At 38.8% G+C, this 13,164-nt stretch overlaps 1 protein-coding gene across 3 annotated transcripts in view; it reads right to left on the reverse strand.

The window, feature by feature from the left end:
- Positions 1–13,164, reverse strand: part of Cdh11 (cadherin 11) — a 162,552-nt gene that overhangs the window by 54,809 nt on the left and 94,579 nt on the right. The window lies entirely within an intron of this gene.

Below are 13,164 nucleotides of genomic sequence, written 5' to 3' on the forward strand. Positions count from 1 at the left end.
CCTTGTATAAAATATTCAAGCTTCATACTGAGTGTATGAGTTTCCCTATGACCAATAAACAGCAAACCTCACTCTTTCTCAGAAAGATAAATTAATCTATTTTTCTTATGTTGGAATTAATAGCAATGCCAACTTGCCTTTAAAAGTAATTACTCAGACTTATTTTTAAGTGATTATAAAATGCATGCAATATACGTTATTTTCATGAGTAGTCTTAGTTTTGTGCAAGATAAATTTTAAGATTTTTGTTTATTCACTTTCAGAATGAAAATCTATTTAGCAAATTATTTTTTCTCAGAACTTGACAAATATTAACCCATCTATTGATTCTGTAAGAACTTTATAAATGAGTATCTTGGATCTTCTTGCTTTAAATAAAGAAACTGAGCCCTAGATAAATTAAGCAGCTTGTGCTAGGTGAGGCTTCAGTAATGGCGATATTCAAATTGATGCTATCTGCTCTATAACTACTCTAGTAACTATTCTAAACCAGTGAACAGACAATACCATTTTACAATAGTATCTTATTTCTGAAGTGCGTGAGGAAATGATATAGGCACTATGATAGAAAGGGCAACCGTGAGCTGCCTGAATGTGGGACATAAGTCATCACTGAAATTTAATGCATACCAGTAATATGGCTATGATGAAAATATCAGTAATAGTAAGCATTCATCAGATATTATCTGCTTAATATTCTTGTAAGGGCTTTCCATGAGATGAATCAATTTATCATTAAAATACCTCCCCTTACAATACCTCCCCAAATAGTGGTCCTGTTATTTCCACTGTACAGGTAAACAGTTTGTGGTGTACCAAAATTAGGTAACTTGCCCAAGGTTAAAGAGCCCAGAAAGTGAAGGAGCTGAGGCTGAGTCTTCATGCTGGATTCTGGTTCTGTATTTCTGTCCCTGAAATTCTACTCAGTATTGCTTTTCTAAAGAGGGGAGAAGATATCTTCCATGATAATAATTTAAGTTTTACCATGTGATGGGGGAGTGATCCACCTGCCAAAATATTAAGCTAACTAGAAAGAGAAAACATTTCATAGTAATGGCCAAAGCAAAGATTAACAATTCACAGTCCACCAACAATACACTAAAACCATGTTTTCATCTATATATTTTATGGAAGTCAATCTTTGTATTTTAATGTTAAATCCCTATTTTAGAATTTCTAAGTTTTTTATAGGTTAAAATGATGTATTCAAGGAGCTTTTCTTCACTTTTGTTTAAAAGAAATACTTCTAGGATCTAGAGAACAGATTGCTGTACTTAGGGCTGGAGGTTTTACAGGAATCACACATGAAAATTAATAAGAGACCACCCTCCTAAGAAGACCTTGATGTTGGTAATAATTGGGGGAATACATCAATGTTCTAATTAGTTTTAATAAAGTCCCCCAAGGTAGTTCTTGGACATTCTTCTATTACAGTACTTTCCAGCAATATGCCAAGATGCCTAAGCATTTGGATTCTGCTGAAACATATAGGAGTACTTTATTTTATGATGGGAGCACATTGCTAGGAGGGAAAAATAAATGTTGTTGAAAGTCACAGGAGTAATAACATGACAGGAAAATGGATTTGCAAAACCACCAGCTCTAAGTGGAAGGCTCACCTCTCTATCTTGAGAGCAGATAGCCCGTCATAGGCTACTGTGCCTTGGGCATAAAACTCTCTTGCTACGCCTGCTTTTGTCTCTGTGAAAGAAAATGACATATATGGGTGTTTAAGTATATTTGGACTCCTGCTGAAAATTGTTATTGGTTAGAGAAAGAAAGACGAAAGCACTTTGCAAAAAGCAAGCGGATTTGATTTCTCAGCTTTCTCCTCCCTGCAGAGCTTGAAGGATCAGACAGGCTGACCCATTCTTTTTATTTCCAGGTAGCTAATTTACAGCTAAAGACAAGTTATCATTACATTAAGAATATTACCCAGGCCCACACCAGAACTCAAAATCCCATTCTGTATCTGTAATGTGCCCTTGTTGATGAGCTCAGGGACTCTGGTCTTCCCTCCAACAAACACAGCTTTGTAACCAATCGGATTCTATTATGCAAATTAATTCAAGCATATTTTATTCCCGTTCAGATCTCATCACTCAGTACTGAGCTGGTTTCCTATTTCAAGTCAAATCACAGGAATTATGCCTTGGCTGGGAAAATCATAGGGAAAAGGGAGAGGAAGTATCACAAGAATTACTGAATCACAAGTCTCCACCCCTGATTTCTACACTTGGAGCAAGGAGTAAGCTTTGAGTAATTACTTCTTTCAGGTACAAAATATATATAATGGAAACTGCAAAAAGGTTATGGTATACATTGTTCTACCATCTAGTACCAAAGCCAAATGTTACAGTATGCAATAAATTAGGTTCCTTGGCAAAAAATGGGGTACTCTCTAGAGGGGAGTGGACTGCGCTAATCTTTAGGGAAGAATAATCTTTTGCTTCTGGAGAAAAGAGAACTACAGGAACTCAACTTTGAAAGAGGAAACATCATTCCTGACCTGTGTGTCATGATAACCTGGTCTGAAGTCCAGTTTGGGCAATGCTTAGGGGTTGGCATTGCCCAAACCCTTTACCAGGTCTTCAAACATCACTGTATGTAGTATAATTTAGATTTTGTTTGTGAAAAAAGTGAAGCTTACACTTATAAAATAATTTGCCCTAGTAAAGCATGAACTTTTGGAAGTGCTACAATTCAAATTCAAGTCTGCATGATTGCAAAACCCAACCTTGGCTGTGGATTATTTGATCTAGCTCTCATCCCCTAAGTGGTCATGTTCGTGTTCTTCAATACAAACAAACTGTATGATCATCCTCAAAGATCAACTCAGATTCCTAAGTTTATTTGATCCTGGTGATCACCTTTGAGATATGTGAATTCCACACACTCTCCAGGTATGTATGCTGGACTTTCTATGTTTAGAGTCTCATGGCCACAAGGTAACACTGGATTCAAGTGTAAGACCCCAGACCCCAGAGTTGTAGAATCATTCTGTGATTATATATCTCTTTGAGTAATTAAACCATCTTCAAATTATAAAATTATTATGTACAATGTGTGCAATGAAGCATTTATTATGCATGTTCTATACGATCCATCAGACAGTCCTTTTCTCACTGTAATATTTTAAAATGTTAAACATTGAGATGGATAAAATACATCAACACATACAGGAAATAACACTATCAGCATGTTATCTCTGACTATGAATAAATGTTGGATATAAATGTGTGGAAAGAGAGGTACATTTCATTTTGAATGTTTCCTTCACATGCATTAAACTGCCTCAGGGAAGATTAGGGCAAAGAGGCAATGCCAAACAGATGCTTTACGTAAGGTACCATCATTTGAGATACAAAAAGCCTACATATAAACTTCCCTTTGTCTCTGAGCAGTAAACATGTACAGCGCTTTCTGTATTTGCCCATTCCTTCATTTGGCAAGAACTTTCCACAGAGCCGGACTGGGGTGGGAAGTTGGAGATGCTTAAGTGTCGACATAGCTCTAATCTGTAGGTCATCCTCAAACAACAGAGAGACTTTGATCTAAGTAGATGAATGATGGTATGATTTAATCAGTGCAAATAGGACTGAGCAAAAGCACAGAGGGGTTAGCATCCGTACCTCTGGAGGTGACATCCTGTCTCCTGGTCCTGTCTCCTGATACCTGCCTGCTGCAGCCTTTTCTAAGTAAACTCCATGCTCCCATGAAGCCTCATCTCACTCTGCTCTGAGGCATGGCTGAGTAAACCATGCCCACACCAGTGACAAGCAAATCTTAAACCAACTCTGATCACTGATTGCTTGAGCCTGTGTAACCTGGCTCCAAATGGTAAGCTAAGTGAGTAAGATTCTCTGGGGAATTTGAATAAAAGAAAGCAGGAGTCCTCTCCAGTGAGGAAGCTGAAACATGCAGGATTTAAGGCTCCTCAGAGATAGAGAAGCCACAAAGTGACATCCAGTGTCCCAGGTTTCAGAGAAGTCAAAGCTATGAACAAGCCAGGTAGAAAACAAAAAGAATTAAATATAGCTTTTGCCTAAGTCATGCAAATATGTGCCCTGTTTTTTTGAAGACCTTGGCAGTCTGGCACTGCCCTTGAGTTGCTGATTGATCTTCTGTTTCTGAATTTCTCTGAGGCCACCCACACTGGTCTATTCCTCAGATGACAATAAACTTCCAGCACATGAGCTAACTTGAGTGTTTTGTTGTATCACTAAAACAACAAAGCTAGCAAACTACAATAACTATGAAAGTTAGGAATATATGGAGATGAGTTCTTCAACATTAGAAAATGCCTTCCTCTCTGAATTTCTACAAAACATAGGGCAAAGAAATCTCTATAGATAAAAAATCAAGATGCCTCTGCCTTTGCATAGGTTCTGTGAGTGAATAGTTATAAAACCTTAAAACGAATACTTATTCCTCAAGGACTGTTTCTTCTTCTACCAAGTGGGAGGCTGGACTTTGCCTACTAGGGATTTTTCATGTTTCCATGAGTCTGTGTGTCTGTACTTTGATTACAGACTGATCTTCAGTGAATGGAGGTGTTCATGCAATTGTGATGTTCTGGGGTCAGCTGGTGGAATGTGAACTCACACAGTGCCAGGAGCCTCAGTTAAATGGAATACACTGGGAACACTGCCAGCTGATCCTGCTCAATACAAAAGCCCTGCTAACATAACAAGCCTTGCTTCCTAGGATTGAGAACAAAGGTGCTTACTAAGAGTGGGAATCCATTAAAGATTTCTGACCAGGAGATCCAGTGGACTCTGAGATGTCAGAGTCTGTTTTCCATTGTTGTGACAGAATACCTGATAAAATCAACTACAAAGAGGAAAGTCTTATTCTAGCTAATGACTTCAAATGTCTCAGGTTATGGTAGCTGTCTTCACTATTTCTAGGCCTGCCCTGCGGTGAGGCAGAGCATTGGGACAACAGGATGCAACAGAGAAAAGCTGCTCACCTCATGGAGCACAGAGGGAGTGAGCAAGCCAGACAGAGAGGCAAGGAGCATGGCTCATATTTAGCCTACCGAGTCACTGTCCTATAAGCTTACTTTCCACAACAGCCAGTTCTGGGTTACTTAATGAGGTTAGCGCTCTTGCAATCCAGTCACCCCTCTAGGCCTATCACCATGAATTGCTGAATTGAGGATGAAGTTCTCAATACATGAGCCTCTTGGGACTACTTCCTATTTAATCCATACCAATGCAACACAAGAGAAACTAAAGTGAGGTGTAGCAGCTATGGCAAGACAGTTAAGAAAAGTCTTAAAAGTCAAAAGGGTTGGAGGATTAGAGCTCAACTGAATCTTTGACTCAGCCTCCATGAGTCTCCAAGCTGCCACACTTAAAAAAAATGGCAATACAATAGGACTAGTGTCAAAAAGGTGTTCTAAGATGAAAAGAAGCAATCCAGTGAGAGAGCTGTGTATACCACCTGCCACATGGTGAGCATTCAAGCAAGCGGGAGTCTATGAAAGCAAGAGCTTTCCTTTACTACTCATTACGTGATGCAGAACACAGCCTTGTTATGCAGTAGGCAGCTAAAGATCAGTCAGGGTGTTGTCCAATTTACAAGGAAATATAAATCTATATGGGAGCCCTGAAAAGAGCTCAAGGGTACAGTGTAGTATTTGCTTCATGAAGAGCTCTGGGGTTTCACTATCAATTAAAGGGAAACTAGAAGCAAATACTTCTAATAGACATTGCTAAATGTAATGAAAGACATGTATGAGGGGCTGAGATACAGTAGCCTAGTGCTCTAATAAATATATAAGATGTGTCACATGTGTAACTGGAATTTTGTAGAAGACATGGTTCTTAGCTCAGAGAGTGGTGAAACTAATTTTAATGACATAATTTCTTTAATCTACTCCAAGTTATATCATTTTAACATGCAGTGCATATATAGATCACTGACCTATCTTATTTCTTTTTGTCCAGTGTGTATTCCATACCAGTCTTAATTAATCCTCCATTTCTGGGACACAATACCCAATACCCACAGTTTAGCGGGGGGGAGGTTTGTTTTGGTTCATTGTTTCGGTTCATGGTCCACTGGCTATAAGAGAGAAACAGGATGACAGAGGGGACAGTGAAAGAAAGGTTGCTCATGTCATGGTAACCAAAAAACAAGCAAGGAGCCAGTGAAGAAGATATTCTTTTCCATTTCCTTGCCCAGGCTCCTACCTCTTTGGACCAGACTCTGTTTCCTGTCCTGAGTCAATATTGGTAGCCTTATAATCCATTCACCTAATAAAAGTACCACCTTTGAACACTTGAGGCTTTTGAAGAAAGTTCTGATTTCAACCATAGCATCACCTAAAGCATAGCCCAGACTAGTCATATTTCAATGGGCTGCTAGCCACACAGGGGCAGTGCAGAAATAGAAGAGTCCAAAGCATCTTGATGGAAAAGAATATCTACTCAGGAAGACTTCTTCAAGGCATCACAATAGCTCAGGTTAGAGGAATTATGAACTAGAAAAATAACATAAGTGGGAGAAATGGGCAATTCTAGAAATGAGTTACAGAGGGCATAGGAAAATTAACTGACTGAGGATAACATAACTGTAACAAAGGGAGAGGATCATAACACCATTCTAATTCTCAACAGAAAAACTGATTTGGAAACAAATCATGTAAGATGTAAACATTTTACTCTGTGAAGCCAATGGACATAGACACGCAAATGTTGGTTCCAATGGTCTTCCCAGAACAGTTATCGTCAATGCGAGCATTTCCCTGTCAATTTTAGAGACTTTGTTACATTGGTAAGTTTCCAAAGATCAGAATCAGATGACAAGGTAGGGACCTTGAGCTACTAGTCTTTAATTTCAATAGGCAAACAGAAAACATTATATACAGAGGTGAATAACTCACCGAGAATCAATGTGAGAGAAATCTTAACATTTAGCATATGGAAAAAAAGGGGAGGGGAGTAAGTCTAAACATGTAAAAGGTAATTTTTATAGGTCTACCTAACCATCTCTCCCCAAAACCTACTTTTAAAGAGGTCCTCCCTCTTAAACCATTTCTGTAAAAACAAATGGCTCAGTTTCACTAAAGGGAAAAGACCCCTTAAATAACTTTTTAGAGAATAGGACTGGAGACAATAACCTACATATTCTCTTTGGAATATGCAGAGAACCATTGTCAAACAGTCTTTTTATTTATAAGCAGTGAAGAAGGAACTGTCTCAAAGTGGCCTTAATAACTGACAAAAGCTTGATGTAGTCTTTTGAAATAATTATTGCAGGCAAGAGAGAGAATGCTTCAAATTAATAATGCCCAGAGGCTTTCGAATTTTGAGAAGTGCATCCGATGACCCTCCCTTCCATCAGAGATCCACATGTATCTTCTCAGCTCAATCAGAAGGTGTGGATGCCACTAAATAGGAATGAGGCATCCAGGGAGTCATATTTCTTCCAATTATGGAAAACTCGATTTTTCCAAGTCTAGGCAGGCTATTCAGAAAGACTCTTTCCTAATGTAACTACTCGTATCACTCCATCATGCTGAAAGCAAGTAAAACTCTATTACATTTTTAATGAGTATTTTTATATCTAGATGTAGAAGATGTCCCACCCCTTTCATTTTTAGAAAGCAGATATCAACAACAGCCTCATAATTATCTTATTGTTGCTTCAAATAATACAATCTTTGAAGCCCAATTCTTTCTTTTCAATGTATCAACGCCTTTTATCAGAAGAAATGGGCTCTTTGAAAATGTGAAGGATAACAGAAAAATAATGAGATGTAGCAAATTAGTCAAGAACCTTGTATGTGAAAGATCTTTTGAGGCATTTACCAAGCATTCTCAGATAGGCAGGATTTTCAATAGCACTGTCAAGTGCCTTTTGTGGGTCTCAAATGATATGGTTCAGTTAATTAGATTTTCTATAATCCCAGGTTAATCCTATTGAGAATTACAGGCATGAATTTCTACTGACCTCACAGAAACATCTATTGTTTTAGAAACAGAAATAACTTATTTTTAATTTAATACCTGAATCATTACCATGAGGATACCCCTCTCCCACTGTCCTCCTTCCGAAAGAAATGAACATTTCCCTTCCTTTGGAATATACTGTCCTTTCCTAAAATTTAATCATAACATTTTCAGTCATTCTTTGCCCTTGATTGCATCTTCTTCCCCTTGTTATATTAACTCTGTGAGATGCTGGGTGATAGCTGAATCCTCACTGAATTGATTCTGACCAGGGACAGTGGAGTGGAGAAGTAATATTATGTCTGCCTACATGGAACTGAATATGTAGATTATTGTTTCTACATCTGATCTGACCATCAGAATTACCAAGGAAGCCTTGAACACCCTATGCCCTTATCTTACACCAAGAAAAAATCATGAGAACCCAGAATACAGTGTCTGTGAAGTTTCCAGGTTATTCCAATGTACATCCAAAATTGAGACATAGTGCTTTAGAATCATACTGTATAATAGGATAGTAGCTAGATTCCTGTGGCTTTTGAGTTTTAAATTAAATTTAGTTTTTACACAAAATTTCTCCATATGCTAATCCCATTTGAAATTCTCAGTATGATCATCTCATTCCAAGTGGGTTTTTCCATCACTGCAAAAAGTTCTATTAGCCAGCACTAAAACTCATTATCTGAACCATAAAGCATCTGTGTGATGATAGAAGGTATACAAAGAAAACTGCGCTAAGCACTCAAAGACCTGCCACTAACTCACTGTGCAAGATCCAATAATCCTGACCTCAATTTTTCCATCTGAAATGAAGGGCTGTGCAGCACGGGCAGCATGGGCAGCTCTCCAAATGTGATTAGCAGAATACTCTCAAAAATCAAGAAATGTTACTGCTTGGTTTTTTTTTTTTTCCTCTCTAATTCCCTTTCTGCTGCCCTCCACCACATGCAACCATTCCTCAGAGGATTGCAAACTGCATGAATTGCACACATATACTAATAAAATTAAACTAAATTTTAAAAAACCAAGAGATGAAGGGTGACAATGGGTGTGGACAGCAGCACCTCGGGCCCTATATTCCCCAACAAAACAGGGAGCTGGATGCAGCAAAATTCCTCTCTGAAAAATAACTCTGCTCCACAATAAAAATAAAGACAAAATGAAACCACTTGTGATATCTTGATACCTAACAGACTCCTTGTCTCGCTCTAGCAGCAGGCTAGTAAATTCCTGCTTCAGTGCCCATAATCTCCTGGCACAGGGAGGAGGCTGCCGCTCAGGAGACCGTGGGACCACTGACAACTGACATCTCACTTTGCCTCGCTCGAGTCTGTTTTCTTTTATGAAGAAAAAGAGGAATGATGGTTGACCTCGCTGGCCTCCAACACAAGGCTAGAATGAGATCATGGAGTGGGAGGACCTTTATAAAAGTGTAATGTAGGCTGCACACGTGAGGACAAGTATGAAGAAATGCTGACACCAGTGTCAATTTAGATGTTGTTAGCTAATTTTAAAAGCTTTGCATTTTAAATATTTTTTTAATTTTTAATTTTAAAGCAAAATAAAACAGAACAAAGCAGATCAGAACAGAACAATGCAAGCAACAGGACCTCAAAACAAGACAACAGGATATCAAGAGTGGCTACAATAATGTCTCTTGTCTTCTTTGAAATGGTTGATCATATTTTCACACACAATATCAAACATAACAAAATAGTATAAAACAAATCAAAAGAATGAAACACTTACAGGACTGAATAACCAGATAACAGGAAATGAACAATGCTTACTCTAACATCTCATTTGCTTCAAAAAGTTGTCCATACTACCACACATAAAATCAAATAAAACACAAAAGAATAAAACCAATCAAAAGAAAAGAATAAAATCAGGATAGGACTTCAAAACAAAATGATAGAAAATCAGCAATGGCTACCATAATGTCATTTTTCTTCAAAATAGATGTTCATACTATCATACATAATATTATCAGACAAAACACACAGAATAAAATCAGTTAAACAAATGAATGAAAGCATTGTAAGACTTCAAAATAAGATAATAGTAAACCAACCATGATTAACATAATATACCAAATTATGTTTAAAACAGCAGTCCATGCCATCAGACGCAGTAAAACCTAACAAAACAATACAGAAAAAAGTCAAACCTAACAAAATTGTGAAAACAATACAAGAGTTCAAGACAAGACAGTAAGAAATTAGCAGTAGTGGGGCTGGGGATTTAGCTCAGTAGCATAAGCGCCTGCCTGGCAAGCAGGCGGCAGTCGTGGGTTAGATCCCTGGTACCGATAAAAAACGAAAAATGAAAAAAAAAAAAAAAAAAAGAAGAAGAAGAAAGAAATTAGCAGTAGTTACCACGTTTCCCTCCTAGGTCTCTTCCCCTATTACTTTTACAGTAACTATTTTGCTTTCTGGATCCCATTAAATCCTTCTGTTTTTTATGCCAGACTTCTCTTACACAAGCTCAAACTGTTTTGCCCATGAACATGATCTCCAATTCCATCCATTTACCTACAAGGCCCACGAGATTATTCTACTTTATAGCCAGGTAGCTTTCCAATGTATGTGAAAATACCATATCTTTCTTATCCATTCTGTGGTTGATGTGCAAGCTACCCTTGCTATTTTTGTGACCTCCTGTCTCATGGAGCAATTGTTTTCTCTCCTTTGATTTTCATTCTATGAATTTCCTTTCCAGTTAAATGTGTTTCTTCTATACAGTACATTGATGGATCTTATTTCTTGATTCACTCTTCTTGCATTTCTTTCTATTGCTGAATTGAGGCCATCAACATTAATGGTGATGACCAGAATACATTGGTTTGTTTCTGCCATGCTATCCTCCTGTTGTTGGCCCTCCATTTTCCCCTTCATTCAGTTGCTGTCTTGTTTGGTGATCCTCCTCTGCTGCTGTTCCTGGAACCATGGTCACCTTTATCTCTCTCTACAATATCCTTTAGCACTCTCTGGTTAGTTTGGTGGCTATGAATTCCTTCATTTGTTCTTCATCATGGAATTATCTTATTTTTCCATCAATGCTGAAAGATAGTTTTGCAGGATACATTAATCTAGGTTGGAAGTTGTTTTCTCTCAGGACTTGAAACACTTCACTATAAACTTTTTCTTGACTTGATGGTTTATATTAACAAGTCTACTATGATTTTGATTGGTTTTCCTTTGTAGGTGATCTATCTCTAACAGCTTTAAATATTCCGTTTTTGTGCTGGGTTTCTGGGATCTTGATTTTTGTATGTTGGGTGTAGATTTACTTTGGTTATGGCTAGTTGGAGTCTTATATGCCTCACTTATCTGTATGCCAGATCCTTTTCCCATGTTCAGGAATTTTTTTTTCACTATTACTTCTGTAAATAGCCTTTTCATTCAATTTGTGTTGACCCCTGCTTCTTCACTGATACCTGTCACTCTTAGATTATGCTTGTTTGTGTCATCTTGCAACTGTTGAATTGTTATTTCCTGTTTCCTTGTTATTTTTTAGGAGATCTTTCATGATTGCTAGTTGTAATCTTATTTTAAGATTTTAAAGTCTATCCAGTCTCTTTTAAGCAGTTTTGAGAGCTTTCAATTGACTTTTTTTTAATTTCCTGGGTATCTCTTTGAATCTGTTTCATGCATTGTAATTCCTTTCTTTATTGTTCATTCAAGGTTTACATCATTTTCCTATGCTTCTTCTTTTTATCTATGTCTTTTTTAGATATGCTAAGCAATTATTTCACTATCTTTGTGATTTCTTCTTTTACCTGAGACATTATTTCTTGTTTTATTGATTTATAATATCATGAAGCTGTTTCTTTACTTCTGTTGATTTTCTCTCAGAGATTTCAGATATGTGATTTCCATTTTGTTCCATGACTGTATCTCCCAGACTTATTCTGTGTGGGCTTGAGGTCTGGGATTTCCTGGGCTCCTTCCAATAAGCTGGTTGTGACACCCCAGACACTTTCTACCTTGCTGCTCCTCCATGCTTTAAGGGAATAGGACAGGCACCTGGGTTCCTCTGACCTCAGATTTACAGGGAGATAGCAGAGTGTAGAGTGGGCTTCTCCAGACCTGTGGAGCTATGCTGGGGTGTCCCCAACAACCAGGTGTGTGTCACACAAGCCTGTGTATCTACACTGGGACTCTCACAATGGTGGCAGGCACACAAGGATGTATTTCTCTGATTGTTCCAGTGAGTAATGGCTACCAAAAGGAACCAAGGACCTCCAATGGTGGCCTGTAGGTGTATGAGGTTTACCTGGTTGAAGTCCCTGCTCCTTCTGGCTGCCTGCAGGAAAGAGTCTTTCAGCCAGGGCAGAGACAGATCTGCTGGCTCTCTCTGCCAGCACAGGCTGACTGCCAAGAAGAAGCCTTTTGGTGGCGGCCTCCAGCAGGTGGAGGCAGACACTTGGCCTTTTCTGCTAGCACAGGCTGCCCTCAGGAAGGAGTCCTCTGGTGGCAGCAGCCAGCAGGCAGAGGTAAATCTGTCTGAGTCTCTGTTATGGTAACTGTGCAGGTTGCTGGCAGGAAGGAGTAACCAGAGGTGGGGGCCCGGCAGGGTGAAGACAGATCTGTTTTGTTTTTTCTGCCCAAGCAGGCTGCCTACCTGCAAGAAGGAGCCCTTGGGTAGTGGTCAGCAGGTGGAGGCAGATCTAGCTTTTAAACTTTAGCAATGTACAGACCAGGAGTAGAAAGAACAAAGGACACATCACTGAGCAAGCAAACCCAGTCTGGGAATCAGTGCCATGAACACATCCTTGCTGGATTGGAACAGCAGATCCTGTCCCCTTCCAGTACACAGACTGGCAAACAAGAAGTAGCATATCCACACCCCCACCCCACTCTCCACCCCGCCATAAGTGCCAGTCTTATCAGGAGAAGCACAGGCTGTGATGATATCTATGGAGTTGAAATGCAATGGGATGCCTGTGGTGCTTTGGTGTTTCACTAACATTGCACTGGTCTAGGGCCAGTGATCTGACCATGGGTTTAGGGGAAAGTGGTACACAGTGTGATATCTAGAGGAGATCTCTTTCTAAGCATTGTAGCCATTGTTGATTCCTTATGGTCTTGTTTTGGAAGTCCTGTATCATTTCCATTATTTTGTTGGGTTGGGTTTTACTCTCTTTTGTTTTGATTATGTCAAAACCAATTGCAGGAGCAGCTATTTCAAAGATAAAAAA

Source organism: Cavia porcellus, unplaced genomic scaffold (genome assembly GCF_034190915.1).
Source record: "Cavia porcellus strain 051 isolate PalLab524CR breed Dunkin Hartley unplaced genomic scaffold, mCavPor4.1 scaffold_4, whole genome shotgun sequence".
In the NCBI taxonomy this organism is placed as follows: Eukaryota; Metazoa; Chordata; class Mammalia; order Rodentia; family Caviidae; genus Cavia; species Cavia porcellus.